This window comes from Watersipora subatra, chromosome 3 (assembly GCF_963576615.1).
Source record: "Watersipora subatra chromosome 3, tzWatSuba1.1, whole genome shotgun sequence".
Taxonomy (NCBI): Eukaryota; Metazoa; Bryozoa; class Gymnolaemata; order Cheilostomatida; family Watersiporidae; genus Watersipora; species Watersipora subatra.
The window spans coordinates 11,300,440-11,314,361 of record NC_088710.1 but is presented as its reverse complement, the minus strand read 5'-3'; the positions used below and the strand labels follow the sequence as shown (position 1 = coordinate 11,314,361).

The 13,922-nt window shown below is 35.3% G+C and overlaps 1 pseudogene; it reads right to left on the bottom strand.

Moving 5' to 3' along the window:
* Positions 1–3,414: 3,414 nt before the first annotated feature.
* Positions 3,415–12,971, bottom strand: LOC137390340 (uncharacterized; annotated as a pseudogene).
* Between the last annotated feature and the right edge of the window lie 951 nt (positions 12,972–13,922).

The following is a 13,922-nucleotide window of genomic DNA, read 5'->3' as shown; positions in this document are numbered from 1 at the left end:
AATTACCGTATACGGTAATTAGGTCGTCGAGATAGAACGGTAGAATTGGCAGTCAGTACTCAAATGTTTACACAGCATTTAGAGAAAGTTAATATCGCAAGCTTTCCATTTCCCTTATCAAAGGCGTTTGAAACATTCATAATAATGGTTCTGTTGCTGGATTGAAAATTTTATTATAGCTAGCATGAGCAAATACAAAATGAAATATATGTCAATAGAGCCGTGTAGGACTCAACTTTGATCGCATTAGCCGATGTGAATACGAAAGATATAGACAGGTTGTATCACGTGTTACATCATTTTGGGCAAGTCTGGGCATTTTTTGTGGCCTGAGAGTTTTCACTACGATCAATCTTCATCTTCAAATATCTTGACAATGAGATCGCCTAACACAACAGACAACATATAATCAACTGATAGACAAAAAAATACTTTTAAAATCAACTCAAATGTGACGCAACCACATCTTTCAGTCACTAATTTGCTTACATTCCTCTATTCATGTAAGCAGTTGTTGTAAACAACCAACCATCATAAAACTTAGTACATTTTAAGTGAGATACCAAGAAGCTGCTGTAATCAAAATATTTGAAAAATACCAACAAAACTAGTGGTAGTTTGTCAATTTAGTTTCTCAAAAACTAGTCAGCAAAGCTTTCTCACAGTATTAAGTCTTTTTGAATTTTTTAAAGGTAGAACTTTAAAACAATTTAATTTGAAGTATTTACTAAGAATGTGTGTACCTGAAATTCACTTTTATTTTATAGTTCAGCTAACTTGAGACAATAGAAACAATAAAGAGAATTAGTGACACCAGTTATAATAAAGTGACGTAAAATCAAAAGGTATTTATTGTTTGTATTCTATTGTTAATTATTTTCATAAATTCTTGAGTTACCTTTACATATCTGGTACATGTAAGTGTAGATGATGTTTTACTATTGCTCACCTGTTTTTGTGCTTGGTAACATTATTCTGTAGCCTATTTCTTTGTGTAGTTTGTGGATATATAGCAAGATTTGCTGTGACTACTGCAACCTATTTAAGTATACTTGGTACAGGACCACTGCATGACTCATCATAAATTTATTAGTATTGCGCAACTGATACGGAATGCTTATTTCAATTCAGGAACTTTATAGACATATGTTTTTGTTTATAAGCAAACAGTAAAGAAATTATTGCCTCTTAAATTTATTGTAAGTTATTAACTGTTACTTAACTGTTATTTTAAGTCAGTGTTACTACTCCTCAGTAAGAATCAATCCTATTTCAGAAGTTATTCTATCAGATTGTTGGATATTTTGCTGAGATACTGTACGTAAATACACTTATTTATATTTCGTCAGCAGATCAGATTTGTTCATGTTGTTGATCTGGTGACAATTATAATTAGGGCATAAATTCATAATATCGTAAGATGCATTATGGAAAAGCAGCGATACCTCAACTTTCTAGCTAAAAAATAATCAATTTGCTCAGATATGCTCGGCAACATTTGGCAGCTGCTGCCTCAAAAGCTGGGTTTACCCAGTTGCGATTTTAAAAAAAATGAAGAACAAATTTTGGTAACCCTACCTGTGGGTTTACCATTTTTGATTTATTTGAGATGAAAGCTTCGCATCTGAAAAACTATAAATGAAAACCAATAAATATATGGAATGTTTTACATAGCTATCCACATGTTTTTATATTTAAAGTTATTGCATAGACCACTGCCAGTATTCATGCATCGGTATTGCTACTTGTTCATTTTGTGCATTACATATGCTGTTATTGATGCTACCTTCATTTGCACGTGAGTGAACACTTACATGTATGTCATATTTTCTTAGTTTATAATATATTATAATAATTTCAAGGTTTTATTAGCAGCAGTAATAAATAACTTTCCTCATCATAGCATTAGAAAGTTATACAAATTAAGTGTAGCACAGCTATCTGTACACAGACATCTATTCTTTGAAAGCACACAAAATACATATGAGAAAAAATTCATAAAACTAATGTTTACAGCAATTGGGTTGTGATGTTGTTGCTACACACTCTGCAATGGTGGATAAGGTAATTGATAATTGAGGCACACCGGGGGGAAAGGGCCCATTCAATATTTTTTGAGGGTTTCAGGTTTTGTTATTATCTGATAGAGAATCTTCTGCTGATTCCAATGATAAATAACATTTTATTCTTCTGACAGTTATGTGTACAAGTGAGTTAATTGCAGGAAAACTGCCACAAGACTAGGTATTTCGGTAAAACAATGATTTGAGAAATCGATTGCTGAAAACCATTAAGCATCAGAACTCCAACACCGTTTAGCATCATCATAGCAACGAGGCATCTAGTCAGCGCTAGCAAAACAGGAAAAGGTCACCTAGACCAAGTAGACTCTGCTTCAGTTTATTGCTCTCAGTTAAAAAGCTCTAAAACAAGTAATTTTCAAGAAACAGCTGTCTGAAGTAGACCTAAAATATTACAAGGGCTTCTGTGAAATTATTCGATTTAGTCTATCAGTGTCTATGGCTCTATCACTAGCAATTGATGAGCATTAGGGTGTCACAAGTAATTCAGCTAGCTGCTATAGATTCTCTGTGTTGAGGGGGTAAGATAGGTGCTACCTGTCTGGCTAGGTAGTTTTGTCTATCAGCTGACATACCACCTGTTTGAATGATATCTGGCACACAATTGTATAGAGTAGTTGTTGATACACCTCGCTTTAGAAGTCAGAACCTCCCCCATCTCTGTTTCAACCTACAAGTTTACCAATTGTCAGTTGTAGAACAAATTGATAGTTGGTGAGATGACTGAATACTAGTATGTAGACCTGGTAAGCAAAAACAATCCAGCATTGTCAATAGAAGTTAAACGCTATCTTATATTTGATGTACCAGTTATTATGGACGTATATAAATCATTGAGTGAGCTATTATCATGATTGAACTTACCATGCCATCATCATAGAATAGAAATCGACACATCTTTGTAATATCTTTAATATTGTAGCGTATAGCTATAAGTACGACACAAGATAATTCAAACTGCCATACCAACAAGAGCTCCAACATTCTGCTAAAAGTTTAATTCAATCACTTGTACTTACCTAGCATCTGTGCTAATGGAGGCATGGTTGATGACTTCTATGAGATGTTGTTTGGTGTAGTTGTCTTGTCTACAATATTTAAGCTTTACCAATCCCGAAGCAGGTATTCACTAGAGATCTAGCATGCCCAGGAGGCATTAAGTATAAAATAATTGAAGTTTTTTTTCCAAAATTAATCTCCAGCTAAAATAGGCTAGCACACTCTTGTTTTTGTTTTGCCCAAAGCAATTATCAGCGTGCATGACCAGGTTCTCATAATTGTTGGATTTGAGGTAGTGTTCAAACATGGATATCACACTATTCGAGCCATGGCTCTACTTTGCATCCATGCCAATAGTTTCATTCTCATTATAGATGTAGTTGGTTTGCAATGGTGTCGCAGTATCACAGACGCCAAAGAGTTGAAATCACTTACCGACCTTGAAATACATGAGGCCTAACTTACGGCTGGTGCTTGGCAAAGTAAGCTGCTCCGCAAAGTCAAATATTAAATGTCTGGAAGTTTCACACTTACCGTCAGTAATACATTTGTTATATAAATCCCTAAATTTGTACGCCTCCTAGAAATGACTGTTCAACTCAGATAATGCAGCTGTATTTTTTTGTTCTTTGACTGCTGACATGATGGTTGAGCGGTGAGCCTCACATGAGGTGCAACAATCTTCTCTTTATTATACATGCATGTGGCAGCGATTTTTCCAAACATCCTTCATCGTTTGCAGGCCTACTGTCCGCTTGTTAGAGTCAGCACGCGCTGAAGTGTAGCTGCTATAAAGGCTCTTTTTAGTGGTGTGAAAGGGAAGATATGTTAGTGGTGTGCCAGAGCATTCATAATATAATGCAGCTAGCTGTGGTAAGCCGAACTTGGCAGCATAGTTGGTTAAGTACATCTTCTTTTACAGCTGGAACAAACTTTTTTAGTGGTGTTCTCCCTTGGTTTCCATGAGCTCTGGGAAAGCTTCCCTCTTTCTTGATGTGCTTGATGAGGTTTTATAGAACTTTTTCACTTATGCTATGCAGATTAATGAAGGCTGCCTTGCACAATGAGCGGTTATAGTATTGGTAATTTCTGACAGCATACTTTTAAAGCCGTGCCTTCTTGTTGTTACCACTGCAAAATATAGTGTCCTGTGGTTTCATTGAGAAGGATAACTTGACAATGATTAAGGCATCCTTTTCTTTTTTTTCTAACTCACCCAGTTTTCTTTTTACCTCTAGGTGTTCACTCACTGTGAATTGGGCTATGCACTTTTTTCAGCATCATGGTTGATTGTTGGTTGCAGTCTCATGCAGTTCTAATTGAACAGCTTTTTCTGTCTATAGCGGTTGTGCCACCTCTTCTCCTTTTTAGACTGGGGGTGGTGTGTGATGTCCATCATCATGAGCAGGTCCAACAATTCCTGTGGTTACTAGAGCCTCTTCATCACTGCTAGAGCTACTATTCTTACCGAAAAGTCACCATCACCGAAAAACTCTCTATTATGTGCATTTTCTATATCAGTATCTAATCCTGTCCATTTACCTTTGCCTGCCATTTTGTTTGTAAGCCTTTTCACTTGGACATTTATCAGAAAAAAAGTTCTGGTGCCCATGAAAATAGTTCTACCATCTAAACCAAATGGTTAAATCATGATGGAAGTTTCCATGATATCATTCAAAATGGCCACTAATCTCCTTAGCAACCAGATTAAGACCAATAAAATGTCCTTAATTCTTACTTTTGAGCAATTTTTTATGCAGAAACTTGAAAAGAACATGTCAAAGAACCTTTTAGTGTAAGAATACAAAAACAGGAAATGGAAATGTGAAATGGTTTTCCAACTTTGGAAGCCTCTAGATAGTATCAACAAAAATATCAAATGGGCCTTTTTCCTTGGTGTGCCTCAATTAATGATTAATAACATTTAGAAATTATTACTCTACTAGCCACAGTTGTCTGTTAAGCAGGCTAGGTAACCTTTAGCTGCAGAAAAACTCGTTAAAGGACAAGATGGGAAGCTGGAAAAACCACATTAAATGTAAAAAATAGCATCCTCACCAATAATTCATTTTTAAGTAGTGTGAATTACGGATTTTACACAGTTTCTTACCTAGAAAATAATTTTGGAATGGTTAAGGGGAAGTAACTGTGAGCTACTACCATTGTCTATTGTTAGGCACTCGATTATTGTTAATGCTTTTAATTGGACAGTTTATTCCAAAAGTGCAACCTCTGATATGACAACTCGTTCAGTTCTCATATCTCCAACTTTTTAGATTCAAAATTAATTTCTTCACAATAAAACTAATAGAAGACTAAGTAGTTTTTTTCCTTTTCCTTGAATGCTCGCACGAATGAGTTAAATTGCTGGTTACTAAACTGGCTCGACTAGCTCTAAGCTTAGAAATGAATCTGGGCTTTCTGTAGAAGTAAGTAAATTACCCTGCAAGAGTCTGACTAGACTTTTCAGAAGGTGGGATGTGATCACGCACAAAGGAGAGATAGACAAACTAATCTTCTGGCTAGCTGCTGCAGCAGACCAAAGGGTCAGCATGTCTGGACCTGTTTAATTTAACTACTGAATTCCATTTTTCTCTAGAAACACAAAAGCTATTGTTCCTTAATACATTTTGCAAACTGTTTATGAAAATGGCTCAAATCAATAATAATCATACCGTCTTGAACGTAGCCTGGCTAAAAATGTTTACACTGTTTTCACTGTTTACACTGAACAATCAATTAGGAAGCAAACAGAAGAGTGACAGTCTACCTTGAAATTGACACAATGGAATGCAAGAACATTTTTTATTAGGGGTGGCTCAAATCGACCAGAGCACCAGAATGCACTGGTGGCAAAATAACTTCAGAGGTAGTATATTTATATTACAGCAGACTGCAAGACCTCACTAACGTTTTTAGGGAGTTTGGAAAGCAGTGGCTACGCAAGTATAGCCACTGTCTACCATTGAAGTAGCAAAGAAAAGCATGAACAAAGAAAGTCTAGTGTTAGCCTTGCCGTTAGAAATGACTATCTGTGCTACCCGGCGCTGCCCAGGTAGTAGATAAGTCTTTGGACAGAAAATTGATTTGTATTTAACATATAACAACATTTATCATTCTAACTTATAAACTAAATATCATGAGAAAAGTGTTTTGTCTAATAAACAATGAGAAGTATTAAGGGTTGCTCGCTATAAGCCTGCGCGTTATCAGCCAGTACACTTAATAATATAAGTGAACAGTTTCTTGTGACGTTACGCTATGACCCCCATCATTCGTAAATCCATTGATTATTTGCTATCATATAATGACTTATATTGGCAAGCTAGCAATTCAATCTCTGTAGTCTAGTGAGTAGGGAATCAGACTGGCGAATGGTAGGGTCCAAGATCAAATCTTCTTTGGTATGGGGTCTTTATGCCAAGACTTTAAGACCCATAGCCAAACAATCAAACCTACGAATACACATACGACCAATTTTGAGAAATATATAAAGATATAGTAAATAAAATGGAACCAGCCCCGATTGCAGTGAGTGACAGGATCATGACTCTGCGCCTGCCGCTAAAAAGAGTGCATTATGCCCGACTATGACAAAGTCTGACAAAAACAAGATAAACCTTTACAATCAGTTGAAATGTGAGATAAAAACCATACCTGGTACAGATAAGCTGCTCATTGCAGCTGACCTAGTTCACTTGTTGGATGTGATCATCAGAATTGACATAGAGTTGTAGGATATCAAGGTCTAAGAAAATGTAACTCTAACTGAAACACAGTGTGGACTCTGCAATACCCGTGTAATAAATGCATACACAAATAAACACGTGGTGCAATAAAGATGATGTTCAGCCTCCTTCCAGTACAGGAAAAATGTCTAGAACTAAACATGGCCAACCATGTACACCGTTTTCAATAACCTCGCCAAAGCTTTTAATTTGGTCATACAAGAAGATCTCTGGATAGTTATAAAAAAAACTAGGCTGTTCTGACAAAATGATAAACCTGATAAGATTCTTGCGTGACAAAATACAAGCTCACATATTCTAAGCAAATCACGCTGCAGAGAGGTTTTCTGAAGAAAATGGTGTCAAGTAAGGCTGTGTCTTGGAACCAACTAAATTTTTTTATATACTATAAAACATCTAACTGGATGCCGCCTTTATTAGAATGCCACCTCTATTTTACCACCACTACGAGAAAAGAGTTGAGAAAGAGAGCGCCACCCTCTATTTGAAGGCCATCTCTATTTGACCGCCACTTTGACTATCTTTGATCTTTATGAACCCATAATAGCAAGTTATCACAAGAAAAATGTCGTAAAATGAATGTATTAAAATGAATCGTTTGCATTAATAATCATTAATTCTTTTGTTGTCCAACTCCAAAGCTTTTCGCTTTTTTATGGAAACTTTGAAAGCAACACCATAGAAATAATCAATAACGTTCTCAGGCTAATCATAGTTCTTTGTTTAATGTGGTCTTCATACTTCAAAGGACATGTACCTATATAAAAAATGGCTTAAATTTATGTTGGTAGATAAACTTTGAAAGCAACATCTTCAAAATAATATTTGTTTCAGGCTAGTAGTAGTTCCTCAATTAATGAAGTCATTATTCTTCGAAGTACATGTATATATAAAAAATGGTTTAATTTTACGATGGTAGATGGAACTAACAGACAGTGATGGTTAACTGTCTCAGGCTAATAATAGTTTTTTGTTTAATGTGGTCTTAATACTTCGGAGAACATGCATAGAGAAACTAGTTTGCAAGTTTTGGGCCAAAGGTTACGTTTAACGAGCGAATTTTTACGCGATGTATTTGTGCTGAATGCAACGCGTAAAGGTTTTGCTCTACCAAAACAATTTTTGAATGCTAATATTGACTAGTTCAACAGTGGAGAAAAAAACCTGAAGCTAGAAGATATTTTTGAAAGTATTGGATGACTAGAAAATGCTCGTTCCTTCGAAAGCAACAATCCGAACCCAGCAATACGAACAAATGGTGGAAATATTTTTGTTTTAAAAACATCGATTTTTGTTTTTGCATGTAATATAAGCATGGTTTGTTTATGTCAATTGTTCATGAATATATACTTGCATCATTTGATAGATTATCATTATATATCACTTTTAAATATGCAGATTTATACCATATTATTTAATAACATTCTTGAGGTTATTTTAACACGACTTACATACAATGGATCGATGGTCATAACTCCGCTTCTACTGCACATACAAAGCTAGTTTTGGCTGCAAACTGTAGCAAAAATATCAGCGAGTGCAATGAGTTTTATGCAACATTAGTATATAAAAATACAAAATAGAAATGTCTTCAAATATAGAATGAAATAAAAATTGAAAACAAACAAATTTTGTCAAATTTTGTCAAAGCCAACAAATTTTGATGAATGACACAGGCTATAATATCATCGCAAGCCAATTGCAAGCAATAGATATCAGCTGGTAAACTGGTAAAGATATTTCTCAGTTTTTCGATGTATATAAATACTAGAAATTTCACTGTCATACAGCCCACGACCAAAAAAATACTGGAAAAAAAGAAAGGGTACTGATGGCTGAGAAATGCAATATTAGCGGTCAAATGGCACTGCAGTGCAATAGGATAACTGCAATGGTAGCTGTAATGTACTGGGTGTAGGTGTTATTATATACAACAAACAGCAATAATAAAAGGAAAAGATTATATGTTTATATCTCTCTTCCAGCAGTAGGAGAAATGCAATATTGGCCAATATTAGAAGTAAAATGCACTGATATTATTAGAATAACCAATATTATTAATATAGTAATAATATAAAACCAATGCACAATTTTGTTTACATTTAAAAACGTCATAGCTAGCAATATCAAAAAGTTGTGATATTTATATAGATCTTCAAAAAATCTGTGCTATGTAGTCATTGTTCTGTAGTCATCCAAATTTATAATTAAATATTGTAATAACCTCATAAGGATCGTTAGAAGAAAAATCATCGTCATTCCCTTTACTTACACTGCGTAGGACATCAGTTAGAATATCAAAGCACTTGAGAGTTTCTAAAATGTCAGTTACTTTGAAATCGGCAAAAATGAAACTTTCATGAAATGAAATGATCTCAGTACTCCTACGTTAATTGCAGAACCTTCGGCAATTCGACAATGCTATAGACTGGTGAAATGTGCACGTTATTTTTCCGTGATATGCGCACGACTTAATCGTTCTATTCTCTGTCACTCGGCGTTTCAATTGCCGGTCTTAACTTTTATTAAAACCAAACTTGTCAAGCGTTTTGTGAAGAATTTAGGCCAAATTAATCTGTCTATTTGTGTATAATCCAATCAAATGGGTAAGTTTTAAGATAATACCGATGGTATACAAAGACTTAGTAATATATTTAAATTGGCTTATATGTGTTTTGTATCGTTATTATACTTTAACGACTCTACAAAACGCTGGTTAAATTTGTTGATGAGATTTCGAGACTAGGTTTTGTCTCATTGTTGATGAATAATTTTCGTAAGTTGTGTGCACATGCATTTATCATAAAAACTCTCAAACATCGCATCCGCTCGTTTGGTCGTGGGTCTTTGACAATTTAGGAGCAAGTTAGCAGATTTATTGTATCCGAAAGATTTAATATCACTTCACCGGAAAAAGAGAACAAAATATAGGCAACACTCGCTTGGCCCGTTATAGAGCTACATTCATTTTCCAAAACTTCCAACAAGCCATTCAAAAAATACACCGCCAGCCTTTATTTGAACTCTGCCTCCAATTGACCGCCACTATAGAGAAAGGGTTGAAAAATAGAGCGCCATAGCGTTCAATCACAGGTTTTACGGTAATTTGGTGCTATGCTTTGTGGCAATGGTAGGAAAGGAAATTCAGAGATACCCTAGGACACTTATCGCCTCATCTAACATTCGCATTTTTGTGGAGTCATCCTCTCGCGAAAATTTCATGAGCGAAACTAAACTCGCATAATGAACGAGCGAAAACGCGGAATTAAATAGCTTTGTTTATTGATAGTCTAAGAAAAAAATGGCAGCAAGCGATCAAATTGCATTATCGATCTCGGCCACACAATTCTACCTGCGGTTCACAATTACAAACTAGTCCCAAATTGAAAAATTTTCTTAACGCTGAACCAAACCTAAAGAATCTAATTATGTTTATTCCACTGCATTTATTTTCACATCACTATATTTTTGCACACATCAGAGCTGCGAAATTAAGTTGCAGCAAAATTTTACTCTGTATGCTACTCACGAAACTAAATATTGGCGAAATATAAGTGTCCTAGGGTACTACATTAATATCACAGTAAACTGCAAGACCTGAATAGTGCTCTTAGGGAGTTTGGTAGATAGTGGCTTCACATTCTATACTGAAGTAGAGTCACCAAGATACATATTGAGGTTAAGTCACCTAGACTCAATGACTATTTCAGGCCAATTATATTCTAGTCAATTCACTGCAGTCATCCTTTCTGCTACAAAAGGCTTTCAGTATGTCAGCCTGTTAAACCTAGCATGGAAGATAAACTGTTACCAAGTGTGTGTTGTTTACGTTCGGTTAAATAGCTTTTGATCCAGTTAATTGCGATGATATCAAAAATAAGATTGTGGAGTTTTGTGTACAATGTGTTGTAATCTATAGTGTCAAAGGCTTTCCTAAAATATAGAAAGATGCCAAGAACATATTTGCCTTTTTGTCATTTTTGTCATATTTGCCATTTTATTTCGTTTAAGGATTTTAAAACATTGTTAGTAAATTGAATTAGTGCATCCTTGGTGCTGCACTTTCTCCTAAAACCATATTGTCCATCGTTAAGCAGTAAATTACTCCCAAGGTATTCCATAATCTGTTTATTTACAACTTTTTCAGTCATCTTACTTAGCACTGGTAGCAAACTAATGGGTCTGTGATTGGAGCCAATTTTATTTGAGCCTTTTTTAAACAAGGGTTTTACTTTAGATATTTTCATTTTACTTGGTACTTGAGAAGTTGTTAAGCTGGAGTTTAAAATGTCAATTATTACAGGAGCAATAGCTTCTGCTGCATCGTTAACTAACTTTTATAAAATGTTGTCAAATTCGGTTGCTTTGGCTGGGTTAATCTTTTTCAGAAACGTGGTTGCATCATTGATGCCGACTTGCGATAATTTGAACGTTAAAATTTTAGTTGATATCCTTTGTGTTAGCTTTTCTGGGTTATGATTAGACTTTTCAAAGTTTTGTGCCAGGGATGGAGCGATGGAAACAAAATAGCTATTAAATGTGTTGGCTATATCAATCTCTGTAGTCAGTCTTTTTTCATTGTGTATAGATTTTGGGGCTGATGATGACGAGTTAGTTCTGCCAAGCCCATTATTTACAATCTGCTAGAGGGGTTTAGGCCTTGAAGCACTTTTTATTAGGGATTCAAAATAATTTGTTTTGGCATTGCAGAGCTCCATGGTTACTTGAGTCTTTAATTTTATATATCTAATTTTTAACTTTGAGTTAAGTGGTGAGTTGAGTTTTTGAGAGAAAAGGTAGTCTCACTTTAAAATCAGCTTGTATATACGAGCTAAAATTCAGGGTTTTCTGTTAGTTGTGTGATTGGGCGATGAAGGGGTATTACTGAAAGGAGCATGCTTGATGCAAATAGTTTCGATAATGTCTAAGAAAGTGTTATACTTTTTTTTACAGTAGAATTTGTTTCATATATTGACTGCCAGTTGGTGTTAAAGGTCAGAAGTAAAGGCTTGTTTGTCATAGGTCAAGAAAAAAAAATTGTAGCGTGATATTAAGTTTTATAAAAATTGAACTAGTCATTTCTATGAAGTGAATGAAAGCAGTGAAACTTGTAGGAAATTGTTGTTCTAGCTAAACTTGACTATTGACGCCAAACACAATTTCAACAGAGGCAACTTTTTTTCTGATAAAAGATGAAGTTACTTCTATAATGAACAAATGAGTCAGGACATCACATAGCTACTGTAAATCAATCAAAAGGGGAAAAATGAAAAAACTTGTACAGAAGATTAATGAAATCATTGTTGGTGAATGCTTTACAAGTACAGGTAAAACTACTATAAGGGCAGAATAGGGTTAATTTTAGAAGGTAAAAAGTTGGTTGATGACAACCTTAAGAAATGTCATACTTGACTAGCTGTTAGAGGTTTCAAGGAAAACATTATAGCTAAACATTTAGTTTCATTGTAAGACTAAAATCGGTATCAGCTACATCACACAGATGTCACCCCAGAATTTGTTTACGTTGGGCTAGAAGAAACAATAGGATTGTGTTATTGATGTAGCAAGGTCAAAGAATTTAATTTGTAAGTTGAGTTACAGTATTCATGACTGGATGGACGCAACAAAATGTTGTAATTGAGACTTTACGTGAGAAGTTAAGTCAGAAAACTTAACTTCTCACGTAAAGTGTCAATTCTAACAATTTAATGACTATTTTAAGTTATAAAGACTGTAATTCAGCTAATATACTAACTTTTTTAAACAAATGCAGCTGACTTGATTTTATGTTCAAGAACCATCTAGCCAAATCAGACCAATCAAAACAATCAAAATAGGAATTTATGCATCATCTTTCTATATTAAATGCTTAAAATCATTATTTAGCCTAAAATAGTTTTGTGACATGAAAAAAGACAAACTAAACTAAGCCAAAGTACATGTAGTTCATGGTTGATGTCTTTTGTCAAAGTGGTTTGTCTTACCCAAAGTCCTAATGGTGTAATGTCTCAACCCCGCTGACAGACAGCTGGTTGGCTGTAGGTAACTTTATCTTAGCCTGGATAGCAGGTAGCTTAGCATCCTTCAGAACTTTGTCCTTTAGGGTAGCCAAGGCATCCTTGAACTCCTGCTTGTTCTCCATCTTTAACTGGAGCTGGCACTCATCGACCTCTACAGATGCAATGGCGCTTCTGTACTGTTCTTTAATCTTGGACCTTGAGCTGCCTCTGCGTAGATCATGCCACAAACATGCACCTTTGGTTGTGAAACAACTTCTGTTGAGCTGGTAACATCCCTCATTGATAACTTTTCTGGTTTACCGTTATTGCTGTCCTTCCCATTTCCGAGACATTTATCTTTGCTATCACACGTAATCGACAAGTTTTGCAACTTGCTATCATCTGAAAGATGCCAACATAGATCAGCAGTGATAGGCCTAGGAGGCAGCAATGTAATTGTCTTAAAGCCTTTTACACCTAATGCATTTAAAACGGCCAACAACTTCAGTTGCCTCAACTCATTTATGCCTAGGTGTTTGCTCAATCCTTTAATACTATGAACCTGAGTGACCATAAATCTGTGTCAACTTCTAAATTGAATCCTTTTTTTACCACTACCTCTAACTCCGAACTATCTATTGCAGTCAAAACAGTTGATGACGCTCTTAATTGTAAATTTAACCTGCTGGCAATTTTTTTAGTTACTGTTAAAACTTCCGCCCCTGTATCAAGCACAAAATCATCATCAATACTACTCACCTTTAAAGTTCTTACTATTTTATCATCTAGTCATTTAGGACTAGATGATGAAAACCTCACACTTCTACTAAAATGACGGAAACATGTGTAGTCCTTGTCTTTTCTACCTGAACTTCTGTCCATATTACTATCACTTTCGATACTGCTACTTCTATCATAGAGGTACCTGTTAAGATCTCGTCTTCGACAGTTCTTATAACTATTCCTAGCACAGTCAATACTAGTATGGCCTTTCCAATTGCAATTAAAGAACCTGGCAGCAGGACAACTGCAAAGCCGGTGCTGTAAGCTACCATAGTTGTACCATTTATCACTTCTAGGTGAAAGTTCACCCT